Source organism: Pleurodeles waltl, chromosome 6 (assembly GCF_031143425.1).
Source record: "Pleurodeles waltl isolate 20211129_DDA chromosome 6, aPleWal1.hap1.20221129, whole genome shotgun sequence".
Lineage (NCBI taxonomy): Eukaryota > Metazoa > Chordata > Amphibia > Caudata > Salamandridae > Pleurodeles > Pleurodeles waltl.
Window position 1 is genome coordinate 142,382,386 of NC_090445.1, and position 19,036 is coordinate 142,401,421.

Sequence of the window (19,036 nt, forward strand, 5' to 3'; positions counted from 1 at the left end):
CATGGATCCTAATGCCCCTTTAGGAAATAACACAGGCATCTACTAAGTTTAATCAAGTGTTTTTTCAGTAGGAAAAAAAGCCATTTTTTTTAACAGACGTGTTACGTTTTTAAACATCTAACAAAAAATGTACCTTTACCTCCATAAAACTCTGGCCAGGAATACCTGTTCCCTTAAACCCCCGAGACTGGTTTTATGATATTGTCATTATTGGGGGTGCCATACAACCATATGCACGTAATCCTGGCTATGGACCTAAATCACGCATAATAGATGTATGCCTTTTCGACTGATATATAGGAGGGGAACGCTTCTCGCATGCCCCTCCTATTTTCAATTTGAAAAAAAGTCAAAAAATTCCTTTGATTTTGCCTCTGCGCCCTTGTGTATAATTCCGCGCAGGCACAGAGGCAAAAGGATGTCCTTGCATGCAAATGAGGGGGCACCCTCTGGTGATAGCGCTGGCACTATATGTGCACCAGTGATATCTGTATTATAGAAGGGACCGCACAAGCGTCTACGGCCCCTTCTGTAATACAAAAGTGTCCCAGAGCTGCACAAAGCTGTCACATACACTGTTGCGCCCCAGGGTACTTTGTGTAATGTGGCCCCTGATATCTTTTATATTCAGGGATAAATGAGTAAAGAGCTTTTAGCAGGCATGGGCAATATCCCCAAAAAAGGGAGTAGGAAAAGAGCCTTTGACTCTAATGTGTACAACAACTCTACACATTTCAATATTAATAAAGTTAGGTTTCAGTATTCATAGTTCATTTTTACACTGTCTGTCTTCGAGGAAGTAGTTCTTTCAAATTGCTATTCAGACGTTAGAAAAATGGCATATATTTTGCATGTCTTTTAAGGTCTGACCTTGTAAATCTTAAAGTGCCTCCTAAGAAGTATTAAATGCATAATATAAAGCCAGGTAAGCAAAGCAAGCAAAGCTCATTGGCTTAAAAGGGCTTTTGCCCAAGACCTCCCCTCCATCATGTTGGGCTCTGTAGCTGGAGCTATTGTAATTTTCAGACCATCCAAACACCTTTCAAAAGTGGAGGAGGCTTTGTTTTTTTTTAAAATTTGTTCTTGTGTCCACCTGCCATTCACCTTACTTCAGCCCATTTGCAAGGTGTCAAACAGTTGGTGAGAACAGATGAAAGGGTTCATTAGCATATCACTCCCCACTGATAAATAGACTACAGTAGTACCTTGTCACAGCTTAACTTCTAAAACGGGGAAATAACATAAATACATTTGCTTTAAAATGTGATTGAGCAAGACAGTTATATTGTGTTTTATATATATGTCATTTTTATAGCGCTTCCCAATGCTTGTGAGGCCCAAGGTGCTTTTACATCAGAAACAATTTAAGAGGTCACAAAAAGGCAAATGTAGAGCCTTAACATAAAGAAAGACAAAGCAATACCCATTTCCTGGTTGATTTGCATAAAGTGAAACCAGAAACCCCGGGTAAATTGGGGCTCTGCACTTTAATTGTACGATCTCAGGAAAATATTTTATTTCATCAAAACTCTTTTTTCTTCATATCCTTTAAAAAGTACTTACCAGAGAAGTGCTATCATGTGATGTATAATGTCAAAGCTTCACATGTTAAAGAAATACACTTTTTTTTGTATTTTTAACAACCTTATCATCTTTTATGTGATTTGTTGTGTGATTTACAAAACAAAAATTTTCTGGGCTTGGCTCGTGCACAGTCCCTAAGATCTGAGCCAGGCCATTAGCTCGGCTCCGGGTCAGCTCCCCTGTAAATGTATTGGCTCGTCCACCTCTAGCAACAACACATGACAATAGCACAACTTTGAACATCATACACAATAAATAGTCAACCTTTATAGGTCGCATGACAGACTGCAAGGCTGTCAGGCAGTGTTAGAAATGGGGTTTTTGGTTGGCAGTCAGGTTACCCTCAGTCCAAGCAAGAACCCTCACTCTAGTCAGGGTAAGTCACACACAATCCAAATTATCCTGTGCCCACCCTCTGGTAGCTTGGCACGAGCAGTCAGGCTTAACTTAGAAGGCAATGTGTAAAGCGTTTGTGTAATAAATCATACAAAAACACAATATAGCACCACAAAAATACACCACACAGTGTTTAGAAAAATATATAATATTTATCTGGGTATTTGCAGGACAAAAATGATCAAAGATGCAATATGAATTTGTAAAGATATCACTGAGAAGTGATATAAAGTGGGTCATTCCGACCCTGGCGGTTGACTACCGCCAGGGCCGGGGACCGCGGATGCACTGCCAACAGGCTGGCGGTGCATCCATGGGCATTCTGACCGCGGCGGTACAGCCGCGGTCAGAAACGGGAAACCGGCGGTGTCCCGCCGGTTTCCCGCTGCCCTAGGGAATCTTCCATGGCGGCGTGGGGATTCCGACCCCCTTCCCGCCAGCCTGGTTCTGGCGGTTTTGCCCGCCAGAACCTGGCTGGCGGTAACGGGTGTCGTGGGGCCCCTGGGGGCCCCTGCAGTGCCCATGCCCCTGCAGTGCCCATGCCTAACAGGGCCCCACCAAGATTTTCAGTGTCTGCCAAGCAGACACTGAAAATCGCGACGGGTGCAACTGCACCCGTCGCACCCCTTCCACTCCGCCGGCTCCATTCGGAGCCGGCATCCTCATGGAAGGGGGTTTCCCGCTGGGCTGGCGGGCGGCCTTCTGGCGGTCGCCCGCCAGCCCAGCGGGAAACTCAGAATTACCGCAGTGGTCTTTTGACCGCGCAGCGGTATTCTGACGGCGGGACTTTGGCGGGCGGCCTCTGCCGCCCGCCAAAGTCAGAATGACCCCCAAAGTGTCTTAAGCCTTTAAAAAGTAAATAAAGTCTCTTTCAAGCACAAAGTACCTGGTTTAAAGTGGAAAATCTCCGCAGAGGGCCGCAGAAGAGGAGATGCATGGAAAAATGGTGTGTGCGTCGGATACGCCCCTTCACACACGGACTTGCGTCGTTATTTTCACTCGGGGAAAACATGCGTCGTTTTCTGGCACACGGACCATCTCCTTCTATGGATCGCGGGATTACCAGATGTCCCGGGGTCTGTGCGTGGATTCCTCGGCTTGTTATCCGGCTGAGCGTCGTTCCGGGAGGCTGTGCGTGGAATTTTCTTTCTCACGGCAGGCGTTGCGTCGATTTCCCCACTGGAAGTCGGGCGGCATTGTCCATGCGAGGCCGCGCGTCGAAGTTCCGGTCGCACCGCAGGCGTCGCTCCGAGCAGCATCTTTCTGGATCGGCGTGCGGTGAATTTTTCACAGCGGAATAAGCTGTGCGTCGAAAGTTTCGGCGCACGAGCAGTCCAAATGAAAAAGAGAAGTCTTCTTGGTCCTGAGACTTCAGGGAACAGGAGGCAAGCTCTATTCATCCCCTTGGAGAGCACTTTTACAGCCAGACAAGAGTTCAGCAAGGCAGCAGGCCAACAGCAAGGCAGCAGTCCTTTGTAGAAAGCAGACAGGTGAGTCCCTTGAGCAGCCAGGCAGTTCTTCTTGGCAGGATGTAGGTTCTGGTTCAGGTTTCTTCTCCAGCAAGTGTCTGAGGTGGTAGGGCAGAGGCCCTGTTTTATACCCAAATGTACCTTTGAAGTGGGGGAGACTTCAAAGAGTGGCGAAGAAGTGCACCAGGTCCCCTTTCAGTTCAATCCTGTCTGCCAGGGTCCCAGTAGGGGGTGTGAGAGCAGGCCCTCCACCCTCCCAGCCCAGGAAGACCCATTCAAAATGCAGATGTATGCAAGTGAGGCTGAGTACCCTGTGTTTGGGGTGTGTCTGAGTGAATGCACAAGGAGCTGTCAACTAAACCCAGCCAGACGTGGATGGTAAGGCACAGAAAGATTTAAGTGCAAAGAAATGCTCACTTTCTAAAAGTGGCATTTCTAGAATAGTAATATTAAATCCAACTTCACCAGTCAGCAAGATTTTGTATATCCATTCTGGCCATACTAAATATGACCTTCCTACTCCTTTCAGATCAGCAGCTACCACTTCAATAATGTATGAGGGCAGCCCCAAGGTTAGCCTATGAAGGGAGCAGGCCTCACAGTAGTGTAAAAACAAATTTAGGAGTTTTACACTACCAGGACATGTAAACTACCCAGGTACATGTCCTGCCGTTTACCCACACCGCACCCTACTCTATGGGTTACCTAGGGCACACATTATAGGTGACTCATATGTAGAAAAAGGGGAGGTTTAGGCTTTGCAAGTACTTTTAAATGCCAAGTCGAGGTGACAGTGAAACTGCACACACAGGCCTTGCAATGGCAGGCCTGAGACAAGGTAATGGGCTTCTTAAGTGGGTGGCACAACCAGTGCTGCAGGCCCACTAGTAGCATTTAATCTACAGGCCCTTGGCACATACAGTGCACATTACTAGGGACTTATAAATAAATTAAATAGTTCAATCAGGTATGATCCAAAGTTACCATGTTTAAAGGGAGAGAGCATATGCACTTTAGCACTGGTTAGCAGTGGTAAAGTGCACAGAGTCTAAAAGCCAGCAAAGACAGAGTCCAAAAAGTGGAGGGAGGCAGGCAAAAAGTTAGGGGTGACCACCCCAAGGCATGTCAGGTCTAACATGTGTCCCCCCAGCTGAAAATGGGGAGAGCTACCCAACCTCCTGGGAGCGCTCATCGCTAAGGCGGAAGTATCTGGAGAGACCATCAGCATTGGCGTGGTCAACCCCACCACCTCAAGAATTTTGGATTCTCACCCCTCATCTGCATGAGCCATCTGAGGGGCCTGTGGTTTGTCTGAACTCAGAAGTGAGTCCCAAACAGGTAGGGTCTTAGCTTCTTCAGTGACCAGACCACAGCAAATGCTTCTCTCTCAATAGCACTCCACCTCTGTTCCCGTGGTAATAGTCTTCTGCTAATAACGACTACTGGTTGGTCTGAGCCATCCTCATTTAGCTGTGCTAGAACAGCCCCTATGCCATGCTCTGAAGCGTCTGTCTGTACAATAAATTCCTGGGAGTAGTCAGGGGCCTTGAGCACCGGGCCGTGCACATGGCTTCCTTCAGAGAATCAAAGGCTTTCTGACAAGCCTCTGTCCAATTCACCAGCCTAGGTTGTTTCTTGGAAGTGAGTTCTGTCAAGGGGGACACAATGGTGCCATAGCCCTTGACGAATCTGCGGTAGTATCCAGTCAGGCCTAAAAAGGCTCTCACCTCAGTCTGTGTTCTAGGTGGTTGCCAGGCCTTGATAGTTTCAATCTTGGCCTGGAGTGGCTGCACTTTGCCACCACCTACTAGGTGTCCCAAGTACACCACAGAACCCTACCCAATCTGACACTTACTAGCCTTGATAGTCAGGCCTGCCTGTTACAAAGCCTGAAGCACCTCCTTGAGGTGGAGCAGGTGTTCCTCCCAGCTGGAACTGTAGACAGCTATGTCGTCCAGGTAAGCTGCACAGTAGGCATCTTTACCAGTTAGGACCCCGTTAACCAACCGTTGGAAGGTAGCGGGGGAATTTTTCAACCCAAATGTCATCACCCGGATTTGGTAATGGCCATCAGGGGTGGAAAATGCTGATCTTTCTTTAGCCCCCTCAGTCAGGCCGATCTGCCAGAACCCTGAAGTAAGATCGAATGTACTCAGGAACTTGGCAGCGCCTAGTCTATCAACGAGCTCATCAGCTCGGGGGATGGGGTCAGCATCAGTCCGGGTGACTGAGTTGAGACCCCGGTAGTCCACACAGAACCGGAGTTCTGGCTTCACACCTGGGGCAGTAGCCTTAGGAACCAATACCACAGGGCTGGCCCAGGGACTACTGGATTTCTCAATAACCCCTAGGGTCAACATCTTGGAGACCTCCTCCTTGATGCTGGCCTTCACCTTTTCCGACAACCTGTAAATTTTGATCTTCACAGGGCGACTGTCACCTGTGTCAATGTCATGAACATAGAGGAGGGTCAGTCCAGGAGTAAGGGAGAACAGGGGGGAGAACTGCTCTAACAGCTCATAGCAGTCTCCTCTCTGGGTTAGAGTCAGGGAGTCAGAGAGAATGATGCCCCCACTGACCCATCCCCTTCTTTGACAGAGAGGAGGTCGGGGAGAGGTTCACTCTCCTCTTCCATGCCCTCATCTGTGACCAGGAGCATACTGACCCCAGACCTCTCAAAGTGAGGTTTGAGACGGTTGTGATGGAGGACCCTTAGGGGGTGCCTAGGGGTCTTGAGGTCCACTAGGTAAGTGGCCTCCCCTTTACGCTCCTTGATCTCAAAGGGGCCAGTCCAGCGGTCCTGGAGAGCCCTGGGCTCTACTGGCTCCATCATCCAAACTTTGAGGGTCATTCTGACCCTGGCGGCCGATGGCCGCCAGGGCCACCGACCACGGGAGCACTGCCAACAGGCTGGCGGTGCTCCAACGAGCATTCTGACCGCGGCGGTTCAGCCGCGGTCAGAAGCAGAAAGTCAGCGGTCTCCCGCTGACTTTCCGCTGCTCGTGTGAATCCTCCATGGCTGCGGAGCGCGCTCCGCAGCCATGAGGATTCCGACCCACCCTACCGCCATCCTGTTCATGGCGGGAAAGCCGCCATGAACAGGATGGCGGTAGGGGGGGTCGCGGGCCCCTGGGGGCCCCTGCCGTGCCCATGCCAATGGCATGGGCACGGCAGGGGCCCCCGTAAGAGGGCCCCGCAAAGTATTTCAGTGTCTGCATCTGCCACTGCACCCGTCGCACCTTCCCACTCCGCCGGCTCGATTACGAGCCGGCATCGTCGTGGGAAGGTCGTTTTCCCCTGGGCTGGCGGGCGGTTTTTCAGCAACCGCCCGCCAGCCCAGGGGAAAACTTGTAATACCCGCCGCGGTCTTTTGACCGCGGCGCGGTATTTTGGAGGGCGGCATCCTGGCGGGCGGCCTCCGCCGCCCGCCAGGGTCATAATGAGGCCCTTTGTCTCCAGGTGAGAACTCAACCAGAGTGGTCTTTCGGTCATACCACTCCTTCATCACCTCTTGACTGTCCTCGAGGTTACTCTGGGCCTGCTTCCAGAAGCGTTGGGTTTGGTTGTGGAGGGCCAGCATGTAGCTGACCACATCCTGGGGAGGTGACTTGGGAGCTTTCTCCCAGCCCTCATTAACAATGCTTAGGGGTCCCCTGACAGGGTGACCATAGAGGAGCTCAAAGGGGCATAACCCCACCCCTTTCTGGGGGCACCTCTCTGTAAGCAAACAACAGGCAGGGTAAGAGGACGTTCCACTTACGCCTCATGGCATCAGTCAGGCCACTAATCATGCCTTTCAGGGTCTGAATCTCTCAACAAGCCCATTGGATTGAGGATTGAGGATGATAATGGGTGGTAAACCGGTAGGTCACCCCACACTCATCCCACATGGACTTCATGTATGCAGACATGAAGTTTGTGCCTCTGTCAGACACAACCTCCTTAGGGAATCCCACACGGGTAAATATTCCCAACAGGGCTCTGATCACAACCGGTGCAGTCATTGTTCTCAGAGGGATTGCCTCTGGATAGCGGGTGGCATGGTCCATTAAAACCAGGATAATACCGGTTGCCCAAGGCAGTTTTGGGGTCCAAGGGTCCAACAATGTCGATGCCCACCCTTTCAAAGGGGGTGCCAATGACTGGTAGTGGGAGCAGGGGAGCCTTATGCCATTTCCCTGTCTTCCCACTAGCCTGGCAGGTGGGGCAAGCTCTGCAGAAGTTATCTGAGGCTGTCCTTATTCTGGGCCAATGGAAGTGGGTGTCAAGCCTGTTAAAGGTCTTGTCTTGGCCCAGGTGTCCTGCCAGGGGGATGTCGTGAGCCAGACCCAGTAGGAAGTTCCGGTAGCACTGGGGGACCACCAGCACACGGGCTGCCCCAGGACCTGGTACCTTACGCTCACTGTAAAGGAGATCATTCTCCCAGTAAATATGGTGAGTGCCAGAGGCGTCACATGCTGCTTGGGCTATGGCCTGTTGCCTCAGACCCTCAAGGGCGGGACATTCCTTCTGCGCCTTGCAGAATTCTGCCCTGTTTGGCCCCCCCTCCACTTGCCAGCCAGCAAGTTCAGGTAGGTTACCCAGGTCAGCTATGTCCTCCCCAGTTGGCTCAGGGGCCTCCTCCTCCTCAGGGGCCCCGTCCACCACCGTGGAAACATTTGAGGCGGGTTTCCCGCGCCTCTTGCCCTCCCTCTTTGCAGCTGTCTGGGCCATTTTTCCAGGGCTCCAGACTCCTTGACTCCCTACCCGGGCAGCCATGGACTGTGTGGTCATGCAGACCCACTCAGGCAACCCTAACATCTCCAAGTGGGGTCTGAGCTCTACCTCTTTCCAAGTAGTATGCTCAAGATCATTGCCTAACAGACAATCTACAGGCATGGCAGGACTCACAGCTACTTTCAGAGTACCAGAGACACCCCCCCCACTCAAAGAGAACCAGAGCCACCGGTAGGTGACTCTCACGAATGTCAGCGACTATGACCTGGTGGAATGTATTAGGGACTATCTGCTCTGTTGACACCAGCTGACTCTTGACAGTAGTCATACTGGCTCCTGTGTCACGCAGAGCCTCCACCTTTTGCCCGTTAATGGTGACTCACTGCCTGTACTTGGAAGTATTTTGGGGCATGTGGGCTTTGGCCACCATTTCTCTTTCTCCCAGGGACACTAGGGAAATCTCTACCTGCTCCCCAAAGCTATCTGGATCTGTCTCCCCCCGAGCACTACACTAGTCAACCCAGGTGTCTGTCCGGTAGTGGACGGTGCTCTCTTGGAACACTGGGGGTCGCCCTTATAGTGACCATACTGCTAGCACTCTAAGCATTTGGGGTTGAATTTCCCTGGCTTTTTCACAAATCTGGAAGAGGAATGGTTGCCACCCCCTCCCTGGGAATTCTTTTGGGGGCCTTTTGAGAGTTCCTTATCTGTAAGTTTATCTCCCCCCTCTTTCTTCTGTTGGGAACCCTGACAACCTTTGTGGGTGTCCACCCCATATACCTTTCTGGACACTCTGGTGCTAACCCAGAGGTCCGCCTCCTCAGCAAGCTTCCTGGGATCAGTCAGCTTACTATCTGCCAAGTGCTGGCGCAACTCTGTAAAAGTAGTATTGAGCATATGCTCTCTCAGAATCAAGTCATATAACCCTTTATAATCATCTACTTTGTTGCCCGCACCCATCCATTCAGTGCCTTACTGGAAAAGTCAAAGAAATCTACCCATGTTTGTGTGGACTGTTTGGTGCTGTCCCTGAACCTCTGACGGTATCCCTCAGGGGTCAGCCCAAACTTGGCAAGTAAAGTGGCTTTCTGAAGTGGGTATGTGTTTTGATCAGGTTGATCCAATATGAGAAGTGTGTCCCTCCCCAATGGCGGCACATAACCCCACATAGCTGTACCCCAGTGCCTTTCAGAAACCTCATGAGCCCTTAGTGCAACTTCATAAGCAGCTAACCATTTATCTATGTCATCTCCCACCACAAAACTGGGCACCACATTTTTGGGTATACGGACCTTCTTTTCTCCAGCAGGTTCTGTCTGTATGCTGCCACCATTACTGCTGGATTCAGACTGTCTCGCTTTGATCTCCAGCTCCTTAAGACTCAGTTCATGAGCCAACAATAGTTTCTTTTCAGCCAAAGCTCTCAGCTGCAGCTTCAGCTCTTTCAGCTTCCACCTGTTTGGCTTCTCTCTCTGCCCTCCTTTCCTCCTGTTGGGCCTCAATTTTCAGTTTTGCCATTTGAAATTGGAACTCCCTTTCTTCTCTCCTTTACTCTTTTTGTCAGGCTTTGCTCAGAGACACTGCTCCCTGGTCTGGAAGGGGGCACAATTGCAGTGGTAACATTACCCACTGATGGCAATAAATCCTCTGAGAGGCCATTTTCTGGCTCCTCTTCCTCATCATCCTCCTCTAAATGGGCTTTTGGCCAGGCCCTCAGCGCCACTTGAAAGTCCTCCTTTTTGGAGGCCCTTTGGGTGGGTACTCTCATCACCCTGCAGAACCCTTTTAGCTGTTTGACAGTATATGTCTCCAACAGGGCTAGGTCCAAATCTCCTACTTGAGACCCAGCCAGAGACTTGTTGAGTGAGGATTTAGTTTTTGAAAATTGTCAGGAAAAACGAATTTGCAAAAAGAGATAAGAATCAAGTTGACCTTCAACTGTGGGTAAGTAGTGAAATACTTAGCTACTGTATGTCACTGCACGAATACAAGTCCTATCCTCACCGCTGATCACCAAAGTTAAAAATTGGGTTTTTGGTTGGCAGTCAGGTTACCCTCTGTCCAAGCAAGAACCCTCCCTCTAGTCAGGGTAAGTCACACACAATTCAAATTATCCTGTGCCCACCCTCTGGTAGCTTGGCACGAGCAGTCAGGCTTAACTTTGAAGGCAATGTGTAAAGCGTTTGTGTAATAAATCATACAATAACACAATATAGCACCACAAAAATACACCACACAGTGTTTAGAAAAATTTATAATATTTATCTGGGTATTTGCAGGTCAAAAACGATCAAAGATGCAATATTAATTTTTAAAGATATCACTATGAAGTGATATAAAGTCTCATAAGTCTTTAAAAAGTAAATAAAGTCTCTTTCAAGCACAAAGTACCTGGTTTAAAGTGGAAAATCTCCGCAGAGGGCCGCAGAAGAGGAGATGCGTGGAAAAATGGTGTGTGCATTGGTTACGCCCCTTCACACACGGACTTGCATCGTTATTTTTCACGCGGGAAGACGTGCGTCGTTCTACAAGAAGACAAATAGTGTGTGCATCGGTTTCGCCCCTTCACACACAGACTTGCGTCATTATTTTTCACTCGGGGAAGACGTGCGTCGTTTTCCGGCACGCGGACCGTCTCATTCTATGGATTGCGGAATTACCAGATGTCCCAGGGTCTATGCGTGGATTCCTCGGCTTGTTATCCGGCTGCGCGTCGTTCCGGGAGGCTGTGCGTGGAATTTTCTTTCTCACGGCAGGCGTCGCATCGATTTGAACTCTGGAAGTCGGGCGGCGTTGTCCATGTGAGCCCGTGCGTCGAAGTTCCGGTCGCACTGCAGGCGACGCGTCGAGCGGAGTCTTTCTGGATCGGCATGCAGTGAATTTTTCACTGTGGAATAAGCTGTACATTGAAATTTTCGGCGCATGAGAAGTCCAAATGAAAAAGAGAAGTCTTTTTGGTCCTGAGACTTCAGGGAACAGGAGGCAAGCTCTATCCAAGCCCTTGGAGAGCACTTTTACAGCCAGACAAGAGTTCAGCAAGGCAGCAGGCCAACAGCAAGGCAGCAGTCCTTTGTAGAAAGCAGACAGGTGAGTCCATTGAGCAGCCAGGCAGTTCTTCTTGGCAGGATGTAGGTTCTGGTTCAGGTTTCTTCTCCAGCAAGTGTCTGAGGTGGTAGGGCAGAGGCCCTGTTTTATACCCAAATGTGCCTTTGAAGTGGGGGAGACTTCAAAGAGTGGCTAAGAAGTGCACCAGGTCCCCTTTCAGTTCAATCTTGTCTGCCAGGGTCCCAGTAGGGGGTGTGGCAGTCCTTTGTGTGAGAGCAGGCCCTCCACCCTCCCAGCCCAGGAAGACCCATACAAAATGCAGATGTATGCAAGTGAGGCTGAGTACCCTGTTTTTGGGGTGTGTCTGAGTGAATGCACAAGGAGCTGTCAACAAAACCCAGCCCGACGTGGATTGTAAGGCACAGAAAGATTTAAGTGCAAAGAAATGCTCACTTTCTAAAAGTGGCATTTCTAGAATAGTAATATTAAATCCAACTTCACCAGTCAGTAGGATTTTGTATTACCATTCTGGCCATACTAAATGACCTTCCTACTCCTTTCAGATCAGTAGCTACCACTTCAATAATGTATGAGGGCAGCCCCAATGTTAGCCTATGAAGGGAGCAGGCCTCACAGTAGTGTAAAAACGAATTAAGGCATTTTACACTATCAGGACATGTAAAATACCCAGGTACATGTCCTGCCTTTTACCCACACCGCACCCTGCTCTAGGGGTTACCTAGGGGACACATTAGAGGTTACTTATAAGTAGAAAAATGGGAGTTTTAGGCTTGGCAAGTACTTTTAAATGCCAAGTCGAGTTGACAGTGAAACTGCACACACAGGCCTTGCAATGGCAGGCCTGAGACAAGGTAATGGGCTACTTAAGTGGGTGGCACAACCAGTGCTGCAGGCCCACTAGTAGCATTTAATCTACAGGCCCTAGGCACATACAGTGCACATTACTAGGGACTTATAAGTAAATTAAATAGTCCAATCAGGTATGATCCAAAGTTACCATGTTTAAAGGGAGAGAGCATATGCACTTTAGCACTGGTTAGCAGTGGTAAAGTGCGCAGAGTCTAAAAGCCAGCAAAGACAGAGTCCAAAAAGTGGAGGGAGGCAGGCACAAAGTTAGGGGTGACCACCCCAAGGCATGTCAGGTCTAACAGGCACGTTATTTGCTTTTGTGTGGCATCCACCATTCCCTAAATGATCCTCTTACACTATCTCCTTCCTTTTTCAGCTCATGTTTATAATTTCTCGTCTATGGCCACTGATCCCTTTCACATTTTTCAGATATTCTATGAAGTTGGTCTTGGTCTTTATATCACTCAAAGTTAGCTGAGGGTCTGCTCTTCCTCTGCTATCACTGAGGTTATTCCTGCCCCACCAAATTTGCAGACTGTTGTCCTCAATACTTGTGCCATAGGTCTGATATTCAGAGCTCAAACTGCAAATTTTCTATGGGCACTTCTTAAGCGCCCACCCCTTCAACATCTCCTGCCAAGATCATACCAACTCTGACTATAGAAACTTCCTTCCAAATGTTAGTTGATAGGGGGGATCTGAACCAGCAATGGCACTGTTGCCTGGTGTCAAACCTAATGGGGAGGTATGCAGTGTAATGGTTATCCCACAAATGAAAATGTGGTGCTGCCCATTGTATGCATCGTTTTGGGTGCACCGCAATCCAGGCGACCATTTCCATCCTGCACTTCTGGAAGGGTGTTTGAGCTCGATATAGCCTGAGCGATTCACTAATCCTTGGCACGTGTCCCTTCTTCCCGCTGAGTAATGTATTCCAATAGTTTCTTTGTTATGCTCCTTTCCTGTGTTCTCTCTGTGTGCTAAACCATGTTTAGTCTCTTTTCCTACTTCCACGCTCTAAGCACATCTGGATTCCCCTGCCATTTATTAACTTCCTAATGCAGAATAACTCTCAATTGTGGCCTATTTTAACACGTCTAACTGCCATTTCAGGAAGTCTGACCCTTCCGTCAACTTCCAGGTCATTACAATTTGTTTCTTGGTTAATAATAGTGGTATGACCTCTACTACTAACCTTTTTGATTTTAGGATGTGGAAACAGTCTTAGCAGACACATCTTTGGACAAGTCAGGAAAGGTCTTTCAATAATTGCAGCCAATGTGTTTGTGACGCACTGACGGTATGCCACCAGCAGTGGGGAGTCACCTTCGTTCGACACCCCTTTTCTGGGCCCATATAGTTCGGCATAGTAATCAATGACCACTTGGTTGATTTTGATCTGTGAGGTTGTTACCTCTATGTGTGACTTTCGTACACTAGTTATGAGCTGTCCTCTGCGTTAATGGAGATTCCAGGCCATGCTAATAGTTTACCAGCATTGCCTGCCTTCCTATGTGTTCTGGATTAATTCCTTTAAGCCCAAGAGCTGAGCCAGATTTCCGATTCCTCCTCCAGTTGTTCCTTAACTAAAGGGTACTTGGGTTTGCATGTGTCTAGGTTTCTCATTTTCTGTTTTTGTTTATATACTTTCTGCCTAGGCTCATCTCACCCCTGTAACTGTTTAAATGCAGTGAGTTTGGTTCATTACTTAGAAGGTTTCCTACTCAATTGTTATGTTTGGGACATTGGGATAGCCCAAGTCCCGAGTACATGAGAGGGGTGAAAATGTAATAACCGGATGGGACAGGCCATGATGTGGAAGAGAAAGGAATAAAAGTGACGTGCAGGCGAGCGCCTCATGGTCAGAGAAAGTAACCAAGTGTCCGTGTCTTAGTCATTTGAGCCGCTGAGCACAGCGGCCCCAGCAGCCCCCATACGCATCACTCAAGCAGGGTGTTCAAACCACTGCTGCTGCTTTTACTTAACATACTTATTGATTTTGTCTCATATGGTGTCCCTGAAAGTTGCATCCTCCCTACTGCTCACCTAAAGTCTCTATGTGGGGATGCTTCCTTGTGATGTTCCACAAATTAAATGTTAGAACTGGCAGATTGCAAACCTAGGGGGTTTGGTTCAGATACTCTACATGTGTATCCCAGGCCTGGAGTTGGCTAGTGTAGAAAAATATATCTACCACAAGGCTATCCCTGTAACGGCTCCCTCTTTAGTAGAGTTTAATTGCATCTCTATGGATGAATCAGTTTCTGTTCTGGCTCCTCTTCAGACTCTTTCCCTCTGCATATTTTCACTAAGCCCTATCGGAAGTCAGTCTTAGTCGGAATGACCTGTTTAATCAACCTCCCAGGGTTGCTGAGGTTCAGAAAAGCTAGAGACCTGCTCATTGATGGCACTGCGCTGTGTCACTGCAGAAATGCAGAGATGTGCTGCATTTAATACAATACTGCACACCCTATGTTTTCCCTAGTGCTAGCGCTAAAATTGGCCGCCTAGTGCCAACGCAGGCCCACTTGCACCATAGTGCAAGGGTGCCTGTGTTGCAGGTATTAATGGAAATTTGCTCTTGCAAAATGCAGCACACGTAGTAAAAGCAGAAATGAGGAGAAATAAAAGTATTTCTCCTTGTTGCGACATGCTAATGCCACCCGTGGGGTGGCGTTAGGTTTTGGCGCTGTGTCAGATTTATGAATTCTTGTAAATCAGGGGCAGCATCAAAACTGCAATGGGTGGCACAGTGGAACACCCTCAACAGCATCCATTGCACGCCCCTTTCACACAAAGTGATGCATGTAAAAGGGCTGTATTTACAAAGTGGCACTAAGCCACAAAAAGTGTCTTAATACTGCTTTGTAAATATGGGGCATGGAATTACGCCACCAGAAGGCTGGTAAAAGTGACATTCTGGTGGTGCAATGCCCTTGTAAATGAGGGTCTTACTACCTTTACTAATGAAGCCAAATGCTAACATCACCAATTTGGGTAATTTCAGGCCTCTATCACCCCTTACATTGTTTCTACAATACTGGAGAAAATGATGAGAAAACAGCATTAACTCTACCTTATATGATAATGATCTACTGCACAGTCCCTAGTCATTCTTTTCACCAAGCTATAGCGCAGAATCAAGAAGAAAGTGGAACAAGGTCAGTCAGCCATCTTGTTTGTATTAGATCTCTCAGTGGCATTGGACACTGTTTCTATTACCATCCTCCTGTAACATGTATGAAATTTATGAATTCATGGCTCAGCACTGTGCAGGCTTCATTCATTTCTGTTGGACAGATGCTAGATGGTTCAACTGCTCTTTTCGTTTTGGCTACCAATTTCCTGAGCAACAGTGTACCTCAGGGTTCTTCAGCAAGTCCAAAGTTATTTAATGTATCTATGGCTCCTCTTGCCACCCTCACCCAGTCATTTGGGTTTAAAGTAGTGTCATACGCCAATTACACTCAGATCATAACTTCTTTCTAACAAGCTGTTGAGGAGCTTATAAAGGCTATCTCATGGGAGGGTGTCTTATCCAGGTGACTGATTGACACCTGATCTGTTCAATATAAGTCAATAAGGACGCTCAATGAAGGACCACACGCCAATTATGAACACAATTTAGCTTTACTAGAATTTCAGGTAAATGTAAGCATTTGGCACATCAACGAAGTAGATTGAAAAAAAGCAATAAACAGCATCTATTTACATATGAGCACACGACAATGAGCATCTATTCATATATGAGCAGAGAGTTCATTGACATCTATTTATATATTAGCTAAGGATTCATTGACAGATATAAGCTTTGATTAACTGTATACGAAACGCGTATTTCAATTACTGCAGCAAGCTCACACTAAGATGTTCAGGAAGCAAAATATAAACGAGCTGAATACTTCAGATTATAAACATAGTGCAGGCATAATAATCAATCATAGTAATAGAGCAGAGAAACAAAGGCCTTTCATCCCTGGGTGGAACTTAACTTAGTCCACGAATTGCTGGGAAGCTCTCTACCACCCACTTGGACCTCTCTCCCCCTCGAGCGTCACGGTCTCTGAACAGCAAAACAGGGAGGCAGCGCTGTGGGCCTGGCGATGGCAGCTTTCACAACCCCACCTGCAAGCTTCAATCCCCTCACTCGCACTTCAGTGCTTAAATAACCAGAAGCTTGTATTCTATCCCTTTCTCGCATTTTCTAGCTATGTTATCAGCACGTGTCCCTTGGCTGCTCTGCCATTCCCTAGCCATTGTTTTCATTCCATCTTTTTCCTGTACTTCCGTTCTCAAGGTTGAGACGACCTCCGTCTTTCTCTCCTACACATCCTGTTTCTTACACATGCAGCTGCGAATAATTTTATCTATGGAATGTTGGAAAACAAACTTGAAAATGACATCGTGGACTTTTCCACGTTGTTCAGATTTCAGCAGGCTCGTCTACACTGTTCAAGTTAATTAACCCTTTGCGTCACAATGTCTTCTGCACCTTTCCCTATACTGATCAGAGGGCCGTGACCAAGATGATGGTGGAGTAGGACATACTCTCGCCTCTCCAGCACCCTTGCTCGCAATACTAGCTTCTTGATGGGCCCCAGTGAGACACTGCCTTATGATCCTGCCAGCCACCACTGTTGTAAAGCCCCCACTGTGGGCACCTGACTAACCTCCCAGATGTACAGGGGCCTCCAGGCTTGATCACCTTGCCGGGCTTTTCATCTGCTAAAATGGCTGCAGCATAGGCTTCGGCTTCCAGGCCTTACTGCTGTTGCCTCGGCACGCAGAGCTCCAGAAGAAGGCATCAGGGCTATTCGCTGACCCTCCAGCAGCACTACCTTGGATTGGTCCTGAAGACCAGGGGAGCACACAGGTATCTGCTGAATTGGAGACTACGGCCCTGACCGGGGCGTATCAACAGTGCTTGTGCCCCTGCCAACATGGCAATGCGAGGCCACCGGCAGCTAGCATATACTCAGTTCCCCCGGCGCCATGCGAAAACAGCCACAACAAGGCAGACCCCAAAAGTGAACATGTCTCAGCCTGCAGAACCTCTGGGCTGAAGCTGCTGGGGAATGCGGATCGACTGGCTGCCCCCACTAAGGACTCGAGGACTACAGACGCCTCACAGACTCCACATGGTAGACAGTGGGCACAATCCATGTCCGTTGACTTCTAGGGGCCCTCTTCTCAAAAAGTCTGTCCCCTGCTGGGCCTTTATTAAAGAAAGAAAACTCGGTTTGGGCCTCTAGTGCGTGACTGGGGGACTAAGAGTCTTGCACACAGTGTAACATCCCTATCAATGCCATGGTAGATCCTGCAAGAGCCTGGTAAGACTATTTTATATCTTTCATGTATCCCCCACAAGATAAATCGTCAAGACATTATTAGGTCCTCCTCCCCACATCTGTGTCTATCTGCGTCCTAATGTCCTATTTAACGCTGAGCTGGTCACTATCTTCCCTGGGGAATCACGTTCTGCTGCTACCGGCTTTCACTGCCGCTGCCCTTTCTAGCCTCACTGATACTTACCAAATCCCTCAGCATGGTGCCCCGTTGCACTTCTTCTATTGACTCCCCCTGCAGTCCAACTCCCTCAGTGATCAAACCATCACCTGGCACCACTGACAAATATCCCCAGCCAGTAACACCATAGGCCTCACTCATTTCTTACCTTCTCTGCCTATATTGACCTGAGGCTCTTCTACTGTGTACCTGGGAGCCCCTGCAACTACCTCTGACTGCTTGATGCCACACCCCCTGCTTGAAGGCCATCAAACACTGTGGACTCCCCTTGGCCTATCTGGCCTCTTCCACATTCTTGAAGGAGCCTGCTAATCGGATCTACCTCAAGCACCTTTCACACCGGAGCCACTTTGCACTTCTGCTCTTCCCCCCAATGGCGTCCTCTAAGAAGTGGGACCAGTCTGTTAGGGAAATGCTCACCCACTCTACAGCACCTCAAAGCATAGACTCACAACAAGTTCTCAGTCTGCTACTCAAAATGAGCCTGGAAGCACAGCCGACCCAGAGTTGGCCCCAGTGGCCTGGGGCTTTCCTACATCCTGCTTCGACTCATTGAAGGAAGATCTGCTAGCCCTTAAAAAAAGACTATTCACAAGACATGCAGGATCTACGACAGAACTCTCTGGGGGACCAAGTGTCTTCATTGGAGAAGAAATGGTGATTCTATGGCAGGAAGGGTGTCAGAGTCACCAGATCCTCGGGGTCTGCGCACGTTCCCAACACGTCCACCACTGAACAGCTCTAAAGACTCTGATAGATAAATCACAGAGGCTAAGAGAGTTCAAGAGGGGAAGAGGGGATTAGGAAGGGAACAGCTGGGAAGGAGACCTGTAGTAAGAAAAAGGTTGAAACGCACAATATGAAAATTACATCTCATATAATCAATACTAGACTATGGGGGTGATTCCGACAGAGGCGGGCGGCGGTAGCCGCCCACCTCGCGGGAACCGCCATATGGTCGCTCCGCGGTCGAAAGACCGCGGAGGCCATTCAGGCTTTCCCGCTGGGCTGGCGGGCGACCGCCAGGAGGCCGCCCGCCAGCCCAGCGGGAAACCCCTCCACACGAGGAAGCCGGCTCCGAATGGAGCCGGCGGAGTGAGTATGTGCGACGGGTGCAGTTTGCAGCCGTCGCGTATTTCAGTGTCTGCATTGCAGACACTGAAATACACAGTGGGGCCCTCTTACGGGGGCCCCTGCAGTGCCCATGCCATTGGCATGGGCACTGCAGGGGCCCCCAGGGGCCCCGCGGCACCCCCTACCGCCATCCTGTTCCTGGCGGGCGAACCGCCAGGAACAGGATGGCGGTAGGGGGTGTCAGAATCCCCCATGGCGGCGCAGCAAGCTGCGCCGCCATGGGGGATTCCAAGGGCAGCGGAAAACCGGCGGGAGACCGCCGGTTTTCCTTGTCTGACCGCGGCCAAACCGCCGCG

The 19,036-nt window shown here is 49.1% G+C and overlaps 1 protein-coding gene across 1 annotated transcript in view; it reads right to left on the reverse strand.

Annotated features, from left to right (window-relative positions):
• The window catches only part of LOC138299394 (keratin, type I cytoskeletal 47 kDa-like), an 89,952-nt gene that overhangs the window by 37,273 nt on the left and 33,643 nt on the right, over positions 1 to 19,036 (reverse strand). The gene's annotated exons all lie outside the window — the stretch shown is intronic.